General features: G+C 43.1%; 1 protein-coding gene across 5 annotated transcripts in view; it reads left to right on the top strand.

Annotated features, from left to right (window-relative positions):
- Positions 1 to 1,214: 1,214 nt before the first annotated feature.
- The window catches only part of JADE3 (jade family PHD finger 3), a 71,009-nt gene continuing 48,816 nt past the window's right edge, over positions 1,215 to 23,407 (top strand). The window contains exons 1-2 of one of the 5 annotated variants that reach the window (XM_065855002.2): positions 1,215 to 1,361; positions 19,720 to 19,772. The gene's annotated coding sequence lies outside the window, so the exon portion shown is untranslated. Of the gene's footprint in view, positions 1,362 to 1,474; positions 1,559 to 1,834; positions 2,048 to 16,351; positions 16,436 to 19,719; positions 19,773 to 23,407 lie in introns of those variants that run through there. The other 4 variants (XM_065855011.2, XM_065855026.2, XM_065855036.2 and 1 more) reach the window with 4 other exon arrangements.

The following is a 23,407-nucleotide window of genomic DNA, read 5'->3' as shown; positions in this document are numbered from 1 at the left end:
CTGAGCTACATGGGACACTTGGCTTGCAAGCGTGCCTTTGTTACATGTTTCACCTCATCTTCTGGCTGCTGTCTGGAAACACTGCAGAAGGGCAGCTCAGGCATGCCAAACTATCCCTGCCACGCTTGCTGCTTGTCTTTTCATTCCTTTTCCTTTGAACTCCTCGTTATTCTTGCTGTTTCTTCTCTGTGCCTGGCCTAGAGTGATGGGCTGTATCCAAGATTTGAGACCAGAGATTTCCTTCTCGCTGAGCTTCTGTAGCCTTTCCATGCCTCAGTTACTGTGTGCTTGGGAAATGGGGTTGCAGCAGCCACAGGGTGTTCTCCAGATCAATCTCTGCAGCACTCCCTCTGGTACAGAAGGCAAAAGGGGTTTACAAGCGCATTTTATACAAGTGGTAGTTGGTCATCGCAGTACGAGAAATGTGTGTGGGTGTGGGGCCTAGTAACAAAGGTTTGCCAAATTTATGCCATCGCGTCCTTTATTCTAGCTGATGCTGCCTGCTGTGCTTTGTATCAAACGTTGTTCCATTGGGGAACTCTGTCATGGGCCGATTAACAGCAGTAGCTGGCGAAAAGCTGCCCTAAGGTAAGCTTTACGCACAATTCACAAGTGGTGCCACTTGCATAAAATGTTCTCAATTTAGCACTAGACGAGGCAGGGGTGGGCACCCGGCGTCCTCAGAATCTGCTGGAAGGCAGGTGGGATTTGGTGAGGCACCTGGCCGCCCCTGTCCCAGCCGCCCCAGCCCCACGTTTGGTCTCGGCAGCCGGTGTCTTCGTGCACTTGCTTTGCATCTGCCTGGGGCACCTCGAAGGCAGCAGCCACCTCCTGCCTCTCACCCGGGGCCGGGCACGGTGCGCGCCCCTCAGCGCTGCCGCCCGCCTGAAGGGCCAGGGCCGACGTCCTCCCTCCCCTCAGGCCCCTTCCGCAGCAGCCTCTTCCCGCCCGCTGCCCGGGGCGGGCCGGCGGTGCCGGCGCAGCTGGCAGGAAGGCCCCGGCCGGCGCGGCGAGGGAAGGGGAAGAGGCGGGGCCTGGAGCCCAGCAGTGTCAATAATACAATAGGGTTCTTGTGCGGCCGCTGCCGGAGGAGGAGCGGGGCGGGCGGGCGGGCTGGGGCCTGGCTGCGGGCGCGCCGAGCAGCCGGCACGCAGGGCGGGAGCCGCCGCCGGCCACGGGCCCGGGCGGGCGGGCGGAGGCGATGCGCGCCGGCGCGGGACAGCACCAGCAGCCGCAGCAGGAGGAGCAGCCGCCGCCGCGGCGGGAGCAGCAGCGCCAGCCCTGACGGCCGCGGCCGCCCACCCCGGCGAGCAGGGGAGGAGGCGGTGGCGCGCCGGGCCGTGCCGCGCCGACGGCGGGAGGTGAGCGTGGCCCGGGCTGCCCGCATGGAGGCGGGGCGGGGGGCGGGCGCCGGGCCGCCGGGGCCGCCGCGCCGGGCCTGTGCACGGGGGAGGCGCCGGGCCTGCGGGAGGCGGTGGCGGCGTTTGGCGCCAAGGCCGGGCAAGACGAGAAGGAGGAGGAAGCAGCGGCGAGCAGGGGGAGGCGGCGGGTCCTGCGGGTACGTGCTGCGCCGGAACCGGGCGGGCGGCCGTGCCGTGCGAGCGGCGTCCCCGGGCGCTGAGGCGGGCCGCCCGTCCAGCGTGGGCAACGCGGCCCCGGCCGCGTCCGGAGGGAAAAGTTGCGGCGGTTCCCCCGCCCCGCCGGAGTCGGGCCGCCGCTCCGCCCCCGCGCTCGCCGGGCCATGCCCGCGGGGGGCGGCGGAGGCGGCCCCCGGCGAAGCGCCCTTTTGTTCGCCGCAGCCCGGAGAGGCGGCGACCCGCCGGTGCCCGAGCCGGCGGGGCCCTGCGGAGCGCGGCTGGGCGTGGCGGCGGGGCGGCAGGGCTGACAGACAGCCGGGCAGACAGACACACAGACAGGCAGCCCGGCGCTTGTCCGCTGCCGAGCACCGCTCCGCCGGCATGTGGAGGAACTTGCTAGAACTGAGTTTGACAATGAAGCGTTAGCGCAGAACCTCCCGCCTCCCCAGCCCGCCCGCCGCACCGCCGAGGTAAGTTTGGTCCTGGGCAACGGGCGCGGGTTGTGCCCCAGAGCCCCCCAGGGCTTGTGGGGATGGCGACCGGGAGGTCCCGGCTCCGCTTCTCCACATCAAACCTCCCTCCCTCGCACAGCGATTTCTCTGATGTTGCTCATCTTCCCGCAAAGGCATGGCTTCGTGCTACGGACTGGCAGCGACCTGTAGGGAGGGTTAGCAGCTGGGGATGTAGCAAAAGTAGCACTTGCAAATAATTCTGTGATGATTAATGGGAGAATTGGGATTGGAGTGTCTTAAAATATGTCTTAATGGGAAGAATCAATACTGCTTTTTTCTGGTTCTTAACTGCAGTTCTTTTATGAAGAGCATTTATAGTTATTTGAAGAGTTCGGCTATTGTTCACAAATTGTTTTAATGAGTGGCTATGTAATTGAAATATCACTAAATTAGTGCTGTACTTTAAAGCCGTATTTTTTTTTTTTTCATGTTCGGGAGAAGGGGATGCTGGAGACAGAATCCAGTTGTGATTAGAAATCGCGTGATTAAAATACACTAGAAACTTGAAAGCTATTGTGCCTCTGTTAACGTAAAAGAGCCTTTGCAGTAAAACTGAAAGATAAAGAGAATCGTATTTTGTCTTGGTGCATGCAGAATGTTTTATCTGCAGCCAACTTTTTACGTCATGTTGGTGCTTGTTGTGGGCTGTTCTGTAGAGCATCTCGAGCACACCACCTGCTAATCTCTACAAAGCAAGACCATATCTTACAGATGGTTAGACCTAACCTGAAGATGCAAGAGCCTGATGAGTTTAGAGGGGAAAGGGTGACCTGGATGAAGTTAGTCTAACTATCAAGCCCAGCACGGAGTTCCTTAGCAGGATGTCAGAAAAGCCTTCACTTGCACTTGCTGAGGGGAGAAAATGCAATTTAAAGTTGCTTGAGTTAAGAAAGTGCCTTTTCAAATGAAAAACAAGTTAGCACTTTTAGGATCCAAAGTGTGTTGTTTTTTTAACTGAACTTCTGACCTCTTTCCAGACTAGACTTGACATGCCCTGTTTTTAATGCTGAAGAGGAGCAGAAGAAAGTTCTCTTCTGCAAAAGTGGGGCTTTGAATGCAGTAAAAGTAATCAAAATAATGAGAGCTGTTTCTGTTACCTGTCCTTCATTTGATGTTTCCTCTTTCTAAGTTCCTTTTACAGAACAGGCCTCCCTTCCTCCCCCAGCAGGAAAAATTCCCCTGGGTTGGGTCACTCAGTGCAACTGTGGGGTTTTTGTTTGTTTGTTTCTTTTAACTGTGTTATGTACGTGTAGTGAGTATCTGCAAAGATTTGCTAGAGAGCTGATGCAGGAACATATGCGGTGGCATTTATTGGCACGGATGTGTGTTCACTTGGGATCTCGTTAAAATCCTGAAAATCCGCCGTGAATGTAAAAGTCTGAGGCTAGAGGATCTCAGAGTAGCGTTAGAATAAATAAACCCAGCTTTTTTCCTTCTCTGTGGTTCTGTGGACTTCCTCTGCGTGGCAGAAAATCAGGAAGTTTGCATCTGGGATTTATTGCGATACCTGAGATTGTTATGTGCTTTTTTTTTTTTTAATAAGTGTAATTTTTGTAGAGCTGAGTGGTTCACTTATGGAGGAGAATTTACAAAAGCTGCTTGGCTGCTATTGAGTATTATTAACTTTTGTCCATACAACTTTGTATATGTATGCATAGGAAGGCACGTGTGCATATGGTCGCTGAAGTAGCTGCCACGTGTGGAGTGCCGCAGGGTGTTTATCCCAAAAGCTTGCTGCGACCGGCCCCTGGCGTGCCTTGACTGGTGACCTGAACTCTTGGCTGGTGTGACGACAGGTGTCCGTGGCTGTGATGGAAACGGCTGGATTTGTAAGACCTGCTGGTGAGAAGTGAAGTTAAACGCTGTACAAGCTGCCTTGAATTAGAGCTCAAAATCGGTACCCCTGCGGTGTTCCCCGTGGTCTGTTTAGGTAGCTTCGTTCAGTCTTTGAAATTAATTTCTGACCATCACGTTCCAGAGGGTGAGGAGCATGGCATGGTGTCTGTACATTTTTGGTTAGCTTGGCGAGACCTGGGCTGTATCCGGAGTATGAACGTGTACCCATTTTTTGTAGCGTGTCTTCTCTGATCCATGGATGAAAATGTTACATAAAAGGTCTGTTTCTGTGATGTGTGTTTCTACTTCAGTCCCTAGAAGTCTCCTTTAGAAGCTGGTATGTGGTTTTGGGGGTTCTTTCCTAAATAGTTTTGGTAGTGTAGCGTTATGCCCACTCTTCAGAAAACACTAAGCACTTTAACAACAAAGAATGTTGTATTCAACTAAAATTTAAAAGTTAATATTTTTTTTAGCACAGGTATCCTTCTCTCAATGCATTTTATAACCAAAAACTCACTATTTTGTCTAGATCAGTGATGGTGTTGCTTTTTCGTTGGTGATTTCCTGCACTATAGACAGAAATGGACTTCACCAAAGCTTGCCGTATGGTGGTACCAACTTAGTCACTTCCCACTTCCGAATTTTTTTTTTTTCAGGAGCTACAGCTAAGGAAACTCAGGGACTTTCAAGTTTTGTGAGAGGGGAACCCTTCCTCTGAAATCATGTGGCATTTCTCTTTTCTGAAGATTTGAAGTGCTTATAACACTTGAGGCTTCATGTAATTGGAGACGTAAATGCAATTTTGACATACTTCACTCAAAATGGAAACTAACAAGTTAATAATAGTTCTTATCAGGGATATTTATGTAATGGAAGCCAACAGATGCTATTTGCATCTTGAAAAGCTGGTGTATAAAATGTTATGTCAGAGCCCTGGCAGATTTTGTGCTCGTGTAGGCTGGGTCGGGTGGGAGTAGGAGATGCTGGAGATCTGTAGGGCTAGATGGCGTCTCTGAGAAGTGAGATAACTGTATGTAATTTTGCTTTTTAGTACACAGCTGATTTTAACTTAATGCTGCTATTTAAAATAAGAAGAGGGGGAGAGGTGATTTGTTTTATATTTATCCATGTTAAATGATCAGTTACACTGTCACCTTAAAAATCACTTTTCTTCATACTATCTTGTAGCTACAACTCCATTTCTGGTGTTCACAACCCCTAAAAAGTGTGTTTATAGATGCTGGTTTTATTGGTAGTTCTGCTATAGGATGGTATCTGGCAAAGAAGTTTTCAAAGTATAACTAATGTGACAGCCCAGGCGTTGACTTCTGTGGAGAGACGTCAGACCCATTGCTGGCTCTGCCTTTCCACATCTGTGTAATTACCAACCACCTCCCTGCTTCCCTGGGCTGTTTACTCTTTCGTATTTACTTCCAAGTCACCCTTCTCTAGATGGTATCTGAACTTTTCCTGCATTTAAGATGCTATTTCAGCGTGTAGGAGACCAGGAATTTGGGGATTAGAGCAGACTGGGATTTGTGATCTCGGATCTAACGAAAGCTCCTGTGTTTGTAGAGCTATAACACGAGCTTTACTTGGTTTAAAGGAGTGGAAGAGGTCCTGAGCTACGAGCGCGGCTGCGGAGGCTCCTCTGGCACCTGTTAAGTTCAGAGGAGCAGGAGAAGGTGGGAGGGTAAGCTCATGACTGCTGATGCTATTTGTTATAACTGGGATGCTTGCCTTAGCTTGTTAAACTTTGAAAACTTTGGAGTGCTTTCCTTCTTTAAAGTACACCTGTTGCAGCATTAGATTACAGAGCTGTGTTTCTTGCTTATTGAATTGAATGCTGAACATAGCATATCGTGTCGCTAATGCCTCCTTGTGTTTTAATTAGAGCTGTAGGGAGATGTTAAAAAACAGGTTTATACACATGCCTGACCGGTTGCTAGAATGAGTAATGCTTGTTGGACAGTCTTGAGGGAATTGTGTATTATTTGGCTGATCTACTGTCCAGTGCCGTTTTTTTTTTTTCCTCTCCTTTCCTTTCTTTTTCCCTCTTCACTGTACCAAGAAAAAAATCTTGCTGGAATTTTTTTCTGAGGGTCCGTCACATCTGCTAAAAGCTCCTGACTGTGCAGGAGCCCTTTTCTGGTAGAAGGCTTAGGCTCTTGCTTGTGCCCTGGAGAGCAGTTCTGCGCTTGCGCTGGTGGTTTCACGCTCAGCAAGTCCAGCACCTTCCAAGGGTTAGTGCTGCATGGTGGGCGAGTAGACCCCGGGATCCTTGCAATGATGTATCTGCTACAGATGTGAGACCAAAACCTTTTGCCGAATATATTTTGCTTCTTGGATGGATGCTGTTTGGTGGTTAGGTCGATACACTGCTGGGTTGATACGGTCACGTGCGCATTCATGAGCACTTGAGAATCATAACTCCAAGCTTTCATTCGTACCGACTCAAAAATGTGAATATTGGTTTAACAAACCGGACAATTTTTAAATATCGCTGGCTTTAAAGAGCATGAAGATACTGAGAAAATTATTATTTTTAATGTGCAAATATTAAAATGCTCCCTATGTATCAAGTATAGCAGAATAAAATGACAGTGTTTTCTTTGTTCTGATGCATAGAAGGTATTACATTTGAGCTGCTGGATACAAATGTGTAGGAGAAATGTGTATCCTCACAAGGGAGGAAAAAAATGTCCCAAGTGGGATTACTTGAGCTTTTTAATTCTCTTCATTGTTCTGCTTTTAAGTGGTTGTATTTCTTTAATATTCTTACAATGTTGATTTGTAGGCTTTTGATATCAAAGTGGCTGTAGAGGACTCATCGTTTGAAATAGTGCCACCTTCCGCTCAGGTTTTTGCTTTAATGAAAAGAAAAAAAACAACCAACCAAAAAAAAAAACCAACAAAAAACCCCACCAGAAACTAAACAAACACACACACACAAAACACATTAACAAAAAACCAAACAAATGAAAGCAAGCACCCAACCAAACCCACAAAATCTTCGTGAAGGTAAAATATGCAACGTGTGAGTGAGTTGCAGAGACGCACAAGAAAATCGTAGGTTGAGCAATTACCTGGTGAGGAGGAGCCTCAGCAGAAGGTAAGTTAGGAATAATACCTCTCCCACTTTTATTAGTTCTTGAAAGGGAAGAGGAGTAAGAAAAAAGAAAGTGCTCCTTTTCCTGCTTTCACACAAATAGGCTCTTTTCCCAGCAGGTAACAACTGAAATAGTGATAACAGGTGATTACTTGGCAGTGCAAAGTAAACCTTGTTAAGTGTTGTTTGATAGGAAGGAGAGGGAGTGCTCATTTCAGGCACAGAAAATAGTTTTCTGTGTTTGTTTTCAATAATGCAGACCCCTGATGGCATGTCTGACCAGGGAAAGGTTACCTGCTCTCGGCATTGCTGCGCTTTGATTGACTTAACCTTGTTTGAGGGAGTTCCAGCAACTCCTTGACTTCAGCCTAATTTGAGAGCAGTTGTGTTCTTTCACAAAAATCAAATTGACTGTCATTTAAGCAGCTGAAAGGCAGCTACTTAAACCTGATAATGAAGTTGCAGTCTTCCTTACATTAACAACATAATTGTTTCCAGCGTAGCATGAAATGAGCAATCTTAAGGAGTAAGTGAAGCATTTTGCCTGACAAATTTGGACTTGCAACTCTGCAACAGAATGTGCTTAGAGTGAGGGAGGACCTTAAAGGTTGATCTTAATACAAGGTACTTGTTCATGAGGAACAATATTGGAATAACTGTTGGCGTACATAGGAAGTAAAATTAACTTGCATTTAATGGTATTGATCCTTCTGTGGAAGTAATTTCTGCAAAATATTTTGTCCACATTACAAAAATTAATTTTCTGTGCTTTCTTTGGTTAGTGCTTCTTCACTTTTTTTGGGAAAAAAAAGAAGTTAAAAAACGGATGTGATTAAACAATTCCACATTTTTTATATAAATGAAAATACTGCAAGATAGTTTTGTATGCTCTTTGCAACTGGTATCCATCAATTTAGGTGTGGGGGTTTTCTTCTTTTTTTAAGATTTCATCGTGTAGTTTCCCAAAGACATTTTCTGAAATTTTTTAAAATTTTTCTTTATTCAGACGTTTTTCAGGTGTTTAAGTGCGTTGAAGCAGGTGGTAAGATTGACTTTTTTTGATCAAAATGCCTTTTTTTTTTTTCTTTTTTTTTTTTTTAAATACAGCTAGCACACTAAGAGTTTACTCACAGTGACAACTGAATGAGATCTTTGCCAGTGGCTAGCAGGTTACATCCATCTACACTTCTGCGATTTTCATGGAGATCTGACTTGCTCTATTCAGATCTATATGCCTATACCATTGTGAAATAACTGTGGAACAACTGTTGTCAAATATAAAAGCTCTGGCCTGAGATCAATGAAGGAGGAGGAGGTTAAAAATCACTTAATATACCAGTACTTGGTGTATTCCGTCTTTTGATGCTTAAAAGTGGACAGATATGGTTCTTTGCTAGATCTGATGTGGTTTCATTTTCCTTCCTGTATAAATGTCATAAAACTTCAGAAGGTGGGACATGAGTTATTGGAATGTTTGCACTTCTGACAATCAGCTCAGTATCAGAGCCTCGTGACTCCTGTTATGTGGATTAATCTGGCTTAAGTGCTGTTTTAGATCCTGTGTTTGGCATCTTCTGTGTACTTGTTCTAGATTTTCAGAAACCTCTATATGTAACAGCAAATGGGGATATGCATGAATTTAGGTTGCTGGAAGTCTAATAGGTTTTCCAGACACCATTTCATTTTAAGGTTGCTGAAATAAATTTGTTTTCTGCGTGCTTGACTTCCACATTTCAAACAGCCCACTTTTGAGGCATGAATGGGTTAAGAGTTGGAAAAAATGTCTAAAGTAAATTTAAAATGGAAAAAAAAAAAAGCCTCAACTACACACGACAACTTCAATATGATTTATAGTTCCTAGTTATCTCTCCCAGCCGTATCTTTGATGCCTTTGCAGTCTTGCTTTGGCTGTCCTCGCTTCTTTTTGCCTTGACTTCCCAACTTTTTCCTTGTTATTGGAGAAAACGACATTTTTAGTGACTGTCTCACAGTCTCCTTGGGACCTTATAAATCAGCTAAGTCAAATTAAATTTGTCTATCAAACTCCAGACAGTATGGACTTGCAAATTATTTGCAGTTGACCTGAAGACATTTTGGCACAGGTTTGGAGATTTTTTTTTTTTTTAATAAAATTTGCATAGATTGCCTAGTTATGATAAAAAAGGGCTTTTCCCTCATCAGTGTTTTTACGTGAGGTGTTGGGTTTTTTGTGGCTAGTACATTTGTGTGGGTTTACATATGGATATATATAAAAGCATCATGCACTGAAAAATCAAGTTGTATTGTTAAATATTTATAGAAAAATAAAACATTCATGATGCTTTTTTCAGTGAATGCTTATATGGGTGTGATGTGTATTTTACTTGTGTTTTTAATGCAAACTTCTGTGCTCTTATACCTATACATATGTAAGTTGTGCTTGGTTAAGCAAGTTGAGTCTGTGTGTGTGTGACTTAAAGCAAATACAATTGCTGATGTGTGTTTTGTACAGATGATAAGTGTGTTTCAAAAGCAAACTTGCTGTTATGGATCAAGAGGAACCATGGGGAAAAAATAAAAGACAGTGGCAAAACGTTGGTTTGGTGGAGTACCTTTCAAAACACTTGAAACTAACCAGGTTGCTCTTGTTCTCAAATCTTTTTCTTACAGTTTGCTACCCTAGAATAATTTTTTTGGTCAGAATGTTGGGTGTTTTTGGTTTTTTTCCCCTTTTCTTTAGAGAATCTATATTAAGCTTGTTCTATCCAAGAAACTTGCTTTTCTAACAATTCGGAGGTGCTGCACTAGTGTAACTACGTTATAGTGATCAGGCTGGTCATATACATTTACCTGAGGGGAAATGGCATTTCTGTCAGCCCTTGCACAAGGATTATGGAAGTTGAGCCTACTTCGCTTCTGTACCAGACTTCTTTGGCCATAATAAAGCATCTTTAAATCCATCTTTTAGAGGTTTTAGTGCCACGTTGGGATACTCTGTAGCACCTCTACCTGTTGCTGGTTTCTTACCAGCTGGTAGAGCTTTAGTCAGGCAGAACTGAGAGTTTTAACTGTGTGATGTTGATTCTCCAAGGAGACGCAGCTCATCTCCTGTGTTTACTTTCTCTATTGAGCTTCCCAGGACTGACAGGATTATGGAAGTTTTTGTGCTTCAGGTGAACAGAAGTGATGTCAAACTCTCAGGGAGCAAACCTATTATAAGCCAGTTATCTTTTTATTTTTCTTTCCCTTTGTGTCATTGATGGGATTTGGCAGGTGTAGCATAGGGGACCTTGGTGCCATTTGTGTGCCCAAAGTGCAGAAATACCAGTGTGTCTCAAGGGGCAGCAAAACCTGCTGTCCTCCTCAGAACTGGTGGAAGCTCACCCATACCATGTGTGTTGTAGTCTCTGTACTCTCTAGTTTAACCCCTTGCTAAACAATGTCAAAAGCTTTGCCTCCTTAAAGGTGACAGCTATATATAGCGAAAGTCTTACTTCAATAAACACAAGAAATCATAAAGGTCTGTATATTAATAGACAATTTTATTAAAGGTCACATTTTTCCTTTTGACAGTAAGCTCTTCTGGCAGTGGGTGCTTTGAAGGAATAGTTCCCTTGCATTACAAGTTCAACTTGCCATCCCTCTGCTTCCCCAACATATCTGCATCAGGAAGTTTTGAGAAGAAATAAACTCATTTATGTCAGAGTTCTGCTCACAAATTCATCAGATAAATGCCTTGCTACTTTCTGGCCTCATTTTCACACTTACTTTAATTCCTGTTGACTCCACTGAGGCCAAAATTTCCCTTCTTGTTTCTCTGAGCTTGTCATGTGTTTTGTTTGACGGAGTGGGAATGGCTTGGGAAAAGAATTAGTTAGTAGACACAGATTTCTCTTTCATAGTGGTAAAACAAAACAACAATAACAAAAAACCCCAAACCAACCAAACAAAAAAAACCCAAAAAACAAACAACCCTTTCCCAGCCATTTGAGATAATCTTCAAGGAAGAATTCAATTTTGGTTGCTGCTATGGAATTTGCAGCCACAAAGGATGAAGTTGATGTAGTCTCGTTTACTGTGTTTTTGTGTCTGCTGCTTCATTAATTGTCATTTGATTGTGCTCCAGGCCTTGTGTTTTGCAATCTAAGTTTGAAGCTTGGGTGTTTTATTTATTTATCGGGTTTCCTTGCAGGGGGAGGTGACGGTGACGGTTTGAGTGCTGGTGTGGTGATCAGATGTCTGAGCAAGAACAGAAGGCCTCTCCTTATAAAATCTCAGTAATAGTATCCTGAGTTTGATGGAGGATGTCAAAAGTACTGTAAATCACTGTGGTGAGAAAGTGAAGTTAACACTCTGTTACTTTTCTCTTGCTCTTGTTTTTTTCCCTGGGAACTGACTATCATTCATTGAAATACTGACTAAACATTTTGATATGAGGTGAGGTGTTCATCAGACTATATTTTTCTGTGACCACTGAGACCACCTTCAGGGCCAAGAGAATATTTTTACTGAGGAATCTAATATATTAGATTACTTCTTGTTCAGGATGTGTAAGTCAGTGGAGTAACTATAAAAATAACATGCAGCAATTGGTAACTGTCAGATTCTGACAGCTTTCCTGTGCTTTTCTCTTGGCATAAACTTAGTTGTTGTGGATTAAATAAGATGAAAGGTAATGTGCGTATTCTGTGTATCCACATTACTTTAAATACAAAGATTCCTCATACCCAGAGCAGTTGCAGAAATCCAAAAGCACATGTTCTGTACCTTGTATGAACCTGTGTTGTGCACTGGCGTGCACTGTAACTTGATGTATCCAGAAAAGGAAACATATTTTCTTGGCTCCTGGCATACAGCTGTGAGATAGCTTTGCTCCTGTAATCCAGACATAAATTATTCTTAATCTTGTTTTAAAATTAACTGATGTCATTCAGTTGTGATTTTTTTTTTTTTTTTCTCCTTGTATTGACCACAATCAGAACAGAGGCTCAGCAGGCTTGTTTGCTTTGTAAAAGTCAGCAGTGGTTTGAGGCACGAGCTCCTCCTGACGCTACCCAGCAATTGGTGGCTGTCCGGCAAGGAAGCGGTCGAAGCTACACGGCACAACCTAGATTAGGAAAAGCTTGCACAGACTGGTCGTCCAACAGAGTGGCAAGGGTGGCCACGGATGCTTGTGTCTTTCGAGGGAAAGGGCTTGAGGGAAAGGGGCTGGAGTTCAGTAGCTGGGGTTGGGAGGGAGGAGGCATTTGAGGCTGAGTCTCAGTGGACAGGGAGGAGCACTGAGAAGGTGAGGTACAGAATGACGGACAGAAGCCTTTGCAGGTGTGGCAACTGCTGAGGCTTTACGTGATGCTGAACTAGATGCCTGAAGGGTGCATGTGAGGTGAGGAGAGGAAGAAGAAGGGTCCAAGCGTGGATCTGATTACTGGAGGTATCTGTTTACAGGACTGCAAATCAGCAGTTGAATCTGTGAGGAGAGATTTCTGGCATTGTTCCCGCTTTGGTGTGAGCCGGTTGTCCTGAACACGCTGAGCTCTTTGAGTCCCATTGCAAAGACATTTTCACTTGCTGCACGGAGAGTTAAAGCCTTACAGGCTTTTTTTTTTCTTCTTGTTCCAAAGCCAGATACCGAACCTGAGGGCACAGTTTGGTGTTATTTAAGTCTGAAGTCTGAATCTGGCCCTTCGTCATCTTCTATGTTGTCGGTGTGTGAAGGATTTGGCAAGAAGCAGTGATGCTGCTTTTGGTCTTTGTGACTCTCTCTCTTATGTGATGGGGTCATGGGACTTGCTGCAGAGTGTATGAGAATGACATGGCTGTGCCATCAGAAACATAACGTCTGTTACCATACTTTTAGAAGTTCTCACACTTGGTGAACCGCTTTATTTTTTATTTTAAGATCTCCACTAAAGATATCCGTAACTGTGCACAAATATAGCTGCATGAAATAATGGAAATTAACTGTGGGAAAAGATGCTTCTAGGTCATCTAGATTATTGCTTCTCAAACATTCACTTGAGCCTCCCTTAAGAACATAACATAAAACAGTATTGCCATCGCTTGGCTTTAGGAAATTCACACAAGCACATCTGCTTAGAACAGGATGTACAAGTCGAATGAGGTGGGTTGACGTTTAAAATCTGACTGACCAGCATGTGGCTGTGGCTACCAGCAAGACATGTAGTGTTCCCTTTCCTCAAGAATGGGATTTACTTTTTTTTGGCTCCAGTTCCTCATAAATAGCCTGTTTGTGCTGGTCTATGACTCACAGTCTCCAGCTCCTGGTAGTAGGTAGCACCAAAACACATTTGTTACTTCTGTTTGTACCCTATTCCAGGTTTCATGGATTCAGGAAGCACCCTCCTGATTCAGGAAGCGTCTGATACTTTTGTCTCAGTTTAGCTCTTCTACTGCAGGCTCCTGCCACATGCACTTGTGGTCTCTTTCTGCTGCAATGTGACCTGCCGCGGGGAATGCCTACTCTTCTGAGAGAGGAGCATCCTCTTCAGCACCAGGCTGAAGTAATACATCTCTGTAACATTTTGTCCTGATGTACGACAACTGTCCTTGTATGTAGCTGCATGCTGTAGGTTCCCTTGGTATACGCAAAGTGTCTATCTCTGTGATGGAGGGAGGAGCGGTGAGGTGGGAAAAGCTGCTTGGAATTGCTTTGCTCTCACCAGCACGTAGTGATATGCACATGTGCTGTGGAGTAGCTGATGCACAGGACTTGTGGTTCCAAAGCAACGTGTCTGTGTGGCTTTGTGCAGTCCTCAGTGCAGACAGGCTGACCAAACTGCTTTGTGCAGTCCTCTTTATACTTGAGTCCCATTTGTTGTTGCCCTGCCCTTGGGCCAGTTTGCGAACCGCTGAGCTGGAGCATGTCATCTTGGCAGCACAACTACCAGGACTCTTGTCCAGTCTTTGTTTAAATGTTAAGTGCTGCAGCCTCCAATCCTTCCCCTGGGGACATGGACCAGCAGTTCTGACTGTCAGGATGTTTCCTTAATGCTAAGCCTAAACTTTTTTTTTTTTGCTTGAATTTATCCCATTACATCTGATCTTTTACAGACTTGTGCTGGTGTATGAAGAATACAGAAAACTTCACGTGCGCCTTAGATTGAGTATTTAAGTTAAATCCTGTGTATAGGTCGGTCTCAGTAGCTTTTCCCTGTAAAGGCAGTTGTCTCAGATGCCGACCTGCTTGCTTTTTTTTTTTTCGTGTGTATATTAATTATATTGTGTTACAAGTAACTTCAAGCACCGAATAAGAAGTTTTGAGTGTTTGCAGAATGGCTGGCGCTGCACACGTGCTAAATAACTGCTGCGTTGGGTCACCATCTGAGTGCCTCGGGGCCCAGGACTTCAGAGCGTTTCATAAAAGGGTTTGATGTTACTTGTTAGTCGCCTTATGAAACCTATCCTTCTAGACATCCTGCTCTATTGTTTGTCTGAAAATGGGGTAAGCCGCTGTGGGAAATGGTTTTCCCAGCAAATTTTAATTGGTTGCTGGGAATTACTAAGTCACTGGTTATTTATTATTAAGGGTAAGCTTGTCGCTGTGTAAAGGTGTAATGAAATATTTTTGTGATGGTGGAAGGAAGTGAAGGTGCTAGAGAGTTGCAGGCTTTCTTAGATGGTTTCCATGTCTCTGACCTACCATAAGGTGAGATGAACTATCTTTAGATTTTTACAATGAGACTGTGAATTTCTACTGAATTACTTCTTTGGCCAAGCCAGTGTGGAAATGAGGTAAAAACTGAGAAGCTGCTGAATACTCTTTGTAGTTAGCACTGTCAGAAGCTCATGAAGAAGCATCAGATCACAGTTTATTGCAAGCAAAAATCCAACCCTGTTATGAATACTTAGTACGGATTTTCAAAGACTTTTCTTAAAGCTTTGTGACTTTTTCTTTTCTGTGTCAAGTCCCTGTCGGATAATTATTGCCTGGAAGCATCTCTTCAGTTAAATACTATGGTTACTGTTTTGGTATTTGGATACTTGTTCTTACTATGATTTTTCTATAACTGTAACAGGAAGAGTACCACTACGTTCCTGCTTCATACTATAATTTATTTATAATCTTGAAAATTACTGGCTTTATTTCCTATGCTGTCCTGGTATTATTAAAATCTTGATCTGCCTTTTGTTAAGAGGTCTGTGTAATGTTACTGGCAGCCCACAGGGAGCTGGCTACATGTGTTGGATATCTGAAACAGTCTGTAACAAATTGGAAATAATAAAATGATTTGCTTATACCTTTCCCACAAAAGGAGTTGTTATATCTGTGGGATTATTTATTGTGAAGGAGATGTGAAGCGTCACAAGACCAGCTTTCTAATTCAGTCTTGAAAATCATTTGTTAGGTGGGAATTGCACAGTTATCAGATTGTGCATGTTATCAGGAGTAAGCTGAGGAAATGTGTATTAAAGGAAATGTGAATCAGGTGAAATACTCACAGCTGCTTAGAAAAAGGAGAGGAGAGTTACTAATTAGTTTCAAACAAGACAAGTGAATTTGGTGGGATTTAAGTGATCTCTCCTAGGTCCAGTATTAGTTAATATTTGCCGTTAATGATGTGGGTGAAGGAATGAGGACTCTGGTCCTGAAATACCTGGATGAAACTGGGTGGAGCTGTGTGTCTGTTTGAGAAGATGTTTTGAACTTATAGTTATCTTGATAGATAGGAGGAGGAGTCTGGAAGGAGGGGTTGGATGGTGCTGAGACACAGCTCTGTGCTGTTGCAGAACAAATGGAGTTTGTGCATGTTATTATCTGTGACTCACATGACAGTAAAGAAGGTTTTTCTGTGCTAAGGAAAGAGTATTTTCCCTGTGGAGCAGGGCTCATTTGGAAGACTTCACCCAGATTTGGGCATCACCTAGTGGTTTTGTGTGCCAGCCTTTCAAAGGATGGTGGAGAGCCAGCGACTGGAAGGATCAGAAATGTAGAAAACATGGCCTGTGAGGAGAGGCTGAAAGAACTGGGTTTTATTTAGTCTGGATAAAAGACTAGGATGTACCAACAAAAAGAGTTAAGCATCGTGTTCATAGATGAAGTTAACTGTGTGAAGAAGAAAGTGATGAAAGACCTGGTAAAGGGCTGGAGTTGCTCTGCAGGAGACGTGTGCTCTGAGCAGTGGGACAAGCTGTCTGGCTGGAAGGGGCTCACCTGGAGAGGCTGCAGAGCCCCTGTGAGGCACAGTCAGAGCTTGGTCCTATCTTGGTGCCCTTTTCCAGCAGCCTGACAGGTTTTTTTTTTTCCGTAACTGTCTTTTTTTGTTTTTTTTTTTTTTTTTTGTTTGTTTTGTTGTGTGTATCTGTTTGAAAATGGCAGTGCAGCGTGCGGGACGCTCAAGGAGAGAAGCATGAAGCACTGCTTTCAACCAGAGCAATTCTTGTTTTGGAGGCTTGGCTGGTTGGTAAGTACCGTGGTAGCTTACAGAGGGAATGATAGTGTAACAGTAGTGATAACTACAAAAATAGGTCTTTGTTCCAAATGGCTTTCTGTTGTTAAAAGTTGTATTTTAAGAAATTTTCCTGATGCTTTTCCCCCGGTGACGCTTAGCTTCACAGGCAGTATTTCTGAAAAGCTACTGTGCATTTCTAAGTTATATTTTCCTTTAGTTCATACAATTTTTTTTTCCTTTACACCACAGTTTCTGTTGCTGCCCTGTGGCTTTTTCAAATGTACCCAGGGAGCACAAATGCAGTCTGTTGGCACAGGTGCCTGTAAAGGAGGGCGATCATCTCCTGTGTTTCTTACCCTGCTCCTGAGCTTGTTGCTGATGGGCAGGTTGTGGGGGTTGCCACCATTCCAGGCTGAGAGGCACTCTTGGTTTTTTACCTACCAGCAAAGAGCTGGTAGGTAATTTGCTCATTAATTTGAGGTGAATTAGTTTAATGTTTCTGAATCGGTAGATTTCGGACTGGCTTTCCAAAAAAAAAAAAGGGGGGGGGGACAGTGGTATTTTGTGGAGGCAGCTATATCTTTCATGCTGTTTTGTATATTTCTGTATGGTTGTGAAATAAATGAAGTTGGGACTGAAGATTATGACTGTATAGTGTTAAGGGTTAGAGAAAGAAAAGATTTTTAGTTGAACCTTTCGGTATTTCAGAGTTCATCCTGGCATTTAACTGAGCAAACAAATGTGTTTTTAATGAAGAGTTCAAAAATACATTAGTTTTGTGGTTCAGCTGGGAGGCAAAAGCTGTGGTTTTGTTCACACTTAAAAGTTGTAGGCTACATTGCATTTTAATGATGCTGTTCGAACTGCCACTACCAGGGCAGCTCACTTTGCTAGTGTTTCTATGGAAAGTTGACATTAAAGGGGTTCAATCAGAATGCTTAAGAATTACCCCATAAAGGGATGTCTCATAAGAAGAAACTTGTTCAAAGTCATGTTTGAAAAATTGATTCAGGGGTTTATTAATTTTTTTACTTTGTCTTTTCCCTTGCCCTCCCTCTCCCAGTGTGTTTTGCGGGTGAGGCTCTCAGCATTTCTTAGCCGGAGGGTAGAGGCAGCGTTAATACTGGGGTTTAATACCCAGGTTTGGTGGCAGAGCAGCAGTGGGCTTTTAAAGCGCGTCCCTTTGGTCACCTCACTCGCTGTGTGTCGGCCGTGGACATGGTGCTTCTCTTGCACATGAGCCGGGTCTCTCTGTGGGTTGTTTCAAGCCATGTGTGTGGTGGCAATGTCAGCAGCAGAGTTTATCTGCTTATCTTGAGTTAAAAACCCAGCCCACATAGCGTGATTCGTGTTTCGGCAACTTTGGCTCTGGTGCTGCTTTGATCTACAGATCTTCTCGCGTTGCTCAAAATTAATTGCTTAATGTGGTTAATTAATTGCAGACTGTCAAGGGGATGAGAAAAGGAAACTGGAATGATGTTGAAAACAAAACAAACAAACAAACGCCATGAAAACAAACAAAATGCACATGCACACACACAAAAAATAAAACCAAACCCCAATCAAAACCAATAAATCTGCAAAAAAGCCTCAACAACAAAAACAAACACAAAACCAGAAATCAAAACCAAAACTTCAAAATTTTGTAAGGTCAACATACAGAAGCTGTAATATATTGTGTCCTGTCCTGTTCTCGGCCCCCCTGATTGTAAGGGAACGTTTTTCCTTTGCTACACAGTTGAGCAACAATAATTCTTAAGTAACAGGATCTGTGCCACTCCTCAGTGGCTGGGTGGTGGGATCCTTTTCTTGTGCTGCAGATGGGTGGAGAAGCAGAAACGTTACAGCGTGGTGCTGACGCTTTGGCCAGAAAAGGCCTTATTTCAGTGAAGAAACACATTGCCATCCCCCCCCTTCCCCTTTTTTAATTCTTTTTCTTCTGGCAGGGTGTGCTGTTTTTCCTTCCTTGGTTTTTACTTGAATTTCTGCTCTCTAATACTTCCCCAGCTCGTAGTGGTCCTGTTTTTGTTAGCTTTTTACTCTGAGGCGTGGGGTGGACTGCGTGCCAGGACAGACCCTGGTCTAAGTGCTGACATCTCCGAGGAGCGCTGCAACTCATCTGTTGGGTGCCACAGCTTTAATGCTTTTGCCGTGTCCATTACAATAGGACACAAAATATACATATGTGCATGATTGTTGCAGGAGGGGAATGCGGGCAGTTGGTGGAGGGAGAAATTCCTTCTGTTCCCGGACTTAATAATTGCTCAAGGCTTGGGACTAGATTAAAAAAAGGCGAGTAAGCAGAATCCCTGCCAGGGAAGCTGAGCTATCCAGGATTGTCAAGGAGAGGTTAAAAGGAATGTCTTGAGGAATTAAGGCAGGAGCCACACAGCACTTTCATAGAATCACTTCAGTTGAAAGAGACCCTCAGGATCATCGAGTCCAACCAAAACCTAACTCTGGCACTAAACCGTGTCCCTAAGAAGCTTGTCTAAACACCTTTTAAACACCTCCAGGGATGGTGACTCCACCACTTCCCTGGGCAGCCTGTTCCAATGCCTGACAGACCTTTCTATGAAGAAACTTTTCCTAATATCCAATCTAAACCTCCCCTGGTGCAACTTGAGGCCATTTCCTCTTGTCCTATCACTTGCTACTTGGGGAAAGAGACCAACCCCCTCCATGCTACAGCCTCCTTTCGGGTAGTTGCAGATGGTGATAGGGTCTCCCCTCAGCCTCCTTTTCTCCAGGCTGAACAGCCCCAGTTCCCTCTATACTTACTTTTTATTTGCTGCCCTCAGAATTCATAAGCATGCTGGCTTCATAGAAGACCCTCCAGAAGGAAGGAAACATCAATGTATTTGTAGAAATCAGCCCCTTGTGTCATCTGAACAAATGTGCAGCTACCTGAACATTTTTTGTTGTATTCCCAAAACAGGATAGAGAATGAACTGATTAAAGCTTGGTTTTGTTGTTATTGATAAAGTTGGTTCCCATTCATGGTAAGAGTTGGCAAAGTTGACTTTGAGATTATTCTTTTTACTTTTAATCGTAGTACTTTGTGTATTTATATTGTAGTATGTGTACATACAACTGACGTGTTTTGTTTTTCCGCTTGTTGAGTGAGAATCATGGGATTTAAGGCTTTATTTTGTGGCTGTATTGTTTGCTTGGGAAAATTGCTGTAAAAATATCATATACCCTTCACTTACTTGCCATAAACTAAATTGTAGCTCAAACACAAAATGTTCAATGCCACTCCTGCTACCTAAATAGCACTCCTTTCATTTTTTTAGGAGCTTGTGATGTCATCAGCTGAAGCGAAAACATCTACCTCATGACCTGGCATGTAAGTGAAGGAGGAACTGATATTTAAAAAAAAAAGTGTGTATTGGTGTTTACAATGTGTAAACTGAACCTATATACCTTCAGCTTTCAGATACCACCTTTTAAATGAAAGCTTTGTGGATTTTAAAGGAATATAAAGTTTTTTAAAGGAGAGGAAGTAATAAAAGAAGCTGTTAACAATGAGGTTCCAGCCTGCAGAACTCCTTGTAATAGTTTCAGTTAAAATCTATTTTGATGCACCCCATAATACTTGGACGGCTGGAAGGCATAGACAAAATAATTTTATCTTACCACAATATTTACATGTGCTGCTTCTACTCCTCTTTATCCTGTGCTTCTTTTCTGAATATGAGTTTTGATAGCTGAGATGAATACATATTGCTACACAGTGATACTCTTCCTAAAATTAAAAAACTCTGGTTGTGTACAAGGTTTAGCTTCTTTCACATACTTAGATGCTTCACAGTAAACTTACTGCAGTTTCGTGACACTTCTATTTCTTTTCCCCCTTAAGTAAGCAAAAAAATTTCAATCCTCTGCAGAGGTGTTTTCAGATAATTTTTTTTTTTTTGGTCTAACCACTCTCTGCTTTTCTTTTATGTGGTTTAAAGAATTGAAGTGCAGTCATGGCTTTGAGGGGCTGATGTCAGCAGTGAGCTGGGTATTCCTAATTAGTGCCAACACCTGTACCTCATTATGAAACCTTGTTGAAGCTGTCCAGTGAACTGAGGTAGCTGGTCTCTGTTGCATGTCTCTAATGTGATTATAAAGCCCTCTCCTGATGCAGTTTTATTACTTATTCAGGTTTTGGACTGATGTGGAAAGTGAAGCTAAGCTGAGCTGTTTGGCTGGCTACCAAAGATCATAAGGAGTGGCAAAAAGAAGGGATGCAGTCTTCTCCATTTGAAGACTTGTAGTTCAAAGCTTGCTTCTGCTTCAACTGTACCCATTGATTTTCTCCAAGTAGAGCTTTGGCCTTGACTACTCTTGCACCGTCCCTTTGTCTTCGAGGGGTCAGGGCTTAGCAATTCTGTTCTACACAAAACCAGCATTGATTTTTCCTCCCACCTGATTTTGTGCTGTTAGCAGGGCTTACAATGCAATGTGTTTGCTGTTGGAGTCGGAAGGTAACGACCTCAGATTTGGCTAATAAAATTAATTGCTCAGATGAGGTGGATCACTGTCATGTTTGGGCGTTACAGACAAAAGTTAAGCATGATTACTTTTTTTTCTAAGTAGGTTATTAAGAGTTTGGCTTACAGAATTCAAGCATGCAGCAGCGCAGTGCTGGCTGCATGTTTTGGGTTGTTTCCCTGTGAGGAGAGAGAGAGTAACTTCGGATGTGTATTTTGGAAAGGTTTGAGATAGTAAACTGGTAAGAATGCACATGAGAACACAATGCTAGTTATTCAGACTTGAAAAAATTGGAGGAAATAGAAGTGTAGTGTGTTCTTAAACTTCAGATGTGAAATTGAAAGTGTAGTTATTAAAGGGGCTGAATCTCTGCGGAGTAGAAGCCTTGAAGGAAAAGAAGAGGAATAATTAAATAGGCATAAAATTCTGTGTGGTTTTCTGTATTAAATATCCACCTGCTTACTAATGTGTCACTTACAAGAATGTCTTACTGGTCAGCTTCAGGAAAGCTATAATTCAAGTTATTCCCACTCTGTAAAAGGGATAACCATCAAACTATTACATATTCTGATTTTGGATACTTTAAAGGTTTGGGGTCTTGAGAAATTCTCACAGCCTGTTTGATTTTGTGGTGGGGTTTGAGGGGGTGCTTTGGGTTTGATTTTTTTTGTGTGTGTATTGTTTTGTTTTGTTTTATTTCCTTAGGTCAGAGTTGGTCTAGCCACTTTTAAGTCCTTGCAGCACATTCTCTTTAGTGTTCTCTTAGCTTTGTGCAAGCTTGACTGCAATATCTAGAAAATGGAATAAAGCATTTTTTTGCAACTATGTATTTCAGTAGATATTCCTGTTAGATTTAGACATGATTTATAGGAGTTGGAGATAGATATGAATAAGTGTGTCTCTCCTACTTTGCAGCAGATACTGAAAATGACAAGAAAAAAATGTGACAGATTTTAGAACAGTTGTTTTTGTAAAACAGTTCCTTAATAGCTGTGTGAAATTCAAGGAGGTTTCAGCAGTGAATTTAACAATGCTTGGTGGTGATTTTAAGACTGAAGTGTTTAATGTATAGAAGGCATACCTGTACCTCCAGAGGCAGTAAGGTAAGGCAGAGACTGTGCTTTGCACAGATTTGTGAGGTGAAGCATGTACTGTTTGTGAAAGTGTACGCCTGCATTTCAGATTGTTCCAGGTTGCTTTTTTTTTTTTTTCTTTTGTCCTTTCATTCTTTTGGGGTCTCCGAAAGAAAATCCTGAATGGATAGTTCCCTAAGGTGCTGTAGGCTATATTTGCACAGCATGTTTATTTATTTTGTCTTTAAAAAAAAAAAAAAGGCAACAGCTCTAACATACTGGAGAATGATCTAATCTTTCACTTAATCATTTTGGCCAAAATAGCTCTCTGCAGTGAACAGTGATTAACGAACTCTTAAAGGCAACAGTATGTCAACTATCAGAATCTCTGGTGATTGTGTTCATCATCAGAATCTACCTGATCAACACACTCATTTCAGTATTTACCATGGACCTCCTATCTGATCTCTAGTCCACAGAAATCAGATTGAGCACTGATATATTATTTAAGAAAAAAATATATATATAAAATTCATCACACAGAGGAAGTCTGGTTTCAGGCGAGGTCTCTTACTGAATTAGGCCTATTACTGTCTCTGATAATGATTGACAGTGAACACCAAGGAAAATAAAACATAGAGTTCGTATAGACTGTTTTTTTAGAATTTTGATTTTGGGATTTCTGGCAGATTGACATGACGTAGTGTGTTAAATGGCCCTTGTCCTCCATTTGCCTAATTCTCTTCAGTCTGTTTGCTTTTCAGTCCCTGCAATATCCTATAGCATTGAGTTTCTCTGATTTTGTACAAAATTACTTTTAAAATTTTTCCCTCAATGATTCTGCTCTGAAGTTTGTTCAATAACTCTATGTGTCCCTTGTCTTCTGGGCCATGAGAAGCAGTGAGTAGTCTCTTCATCCTGTTCACTTCCCTTTATGTTTTGCGGCAGATCTCTCCTATTCCACATCCTCCTTTCTCAGCTGGGCAGTCTCAACTGTTGAATCTCTTACCCTGAAGCAGTGGCACGTTCCCCTTACAGCTGTAGTTGGAGATTCACATTCTGTAAATACCTTTTCTCCAGTGGTGCCAGAGGGAGAGGATACTCTCTTGGTCTTAGCTCAAATGAGTGATCTACAGGTGTTGCTCATCCATAAAGCTTTGTGCATGTGGCTCAGAGGCTGCAGCAAGCAAAACCAGCTGGGCTCATATCAATGCTTGTGGCCACTGCCCTTGGGCCTTGCCAGAAGGATGCCTCTCTTGTATCAACACACAACTCTCATGTGTTCTCCTAAAATACTTTCTGCTATAGCTGATTTGGAAAGGCCAAATGACCTCATTTTTAAAGGCATTGAATGAATGTGTTTTATCATCTACTTAAAGTCTATGAGAAGCATTCTGAAGGTGCTGTGGTGTGGCTGTGCCTGTATATT

The sequence above is a fragment of the Patagioenas fasciata genome, chromosome 1 (genome assembly GCF_037038585.1).
Source record: "Patagioenas fasciata isolate bPatFas1 chromosome 1, bPatFas1.hap1, whole genome shotgun sequence".
NCBI classification, from domain to species: Eukaryota; Metazoa; Chordata; class Aves; order Columbiformes; family Columbidae; genus Patagioenas; species Patagioenas fasciata.
The sequence above is the reverse complement of the archived record's forward strand: the minus strand, read 5'-3'. Positions and strand labels throughout refer to the sequence as shown.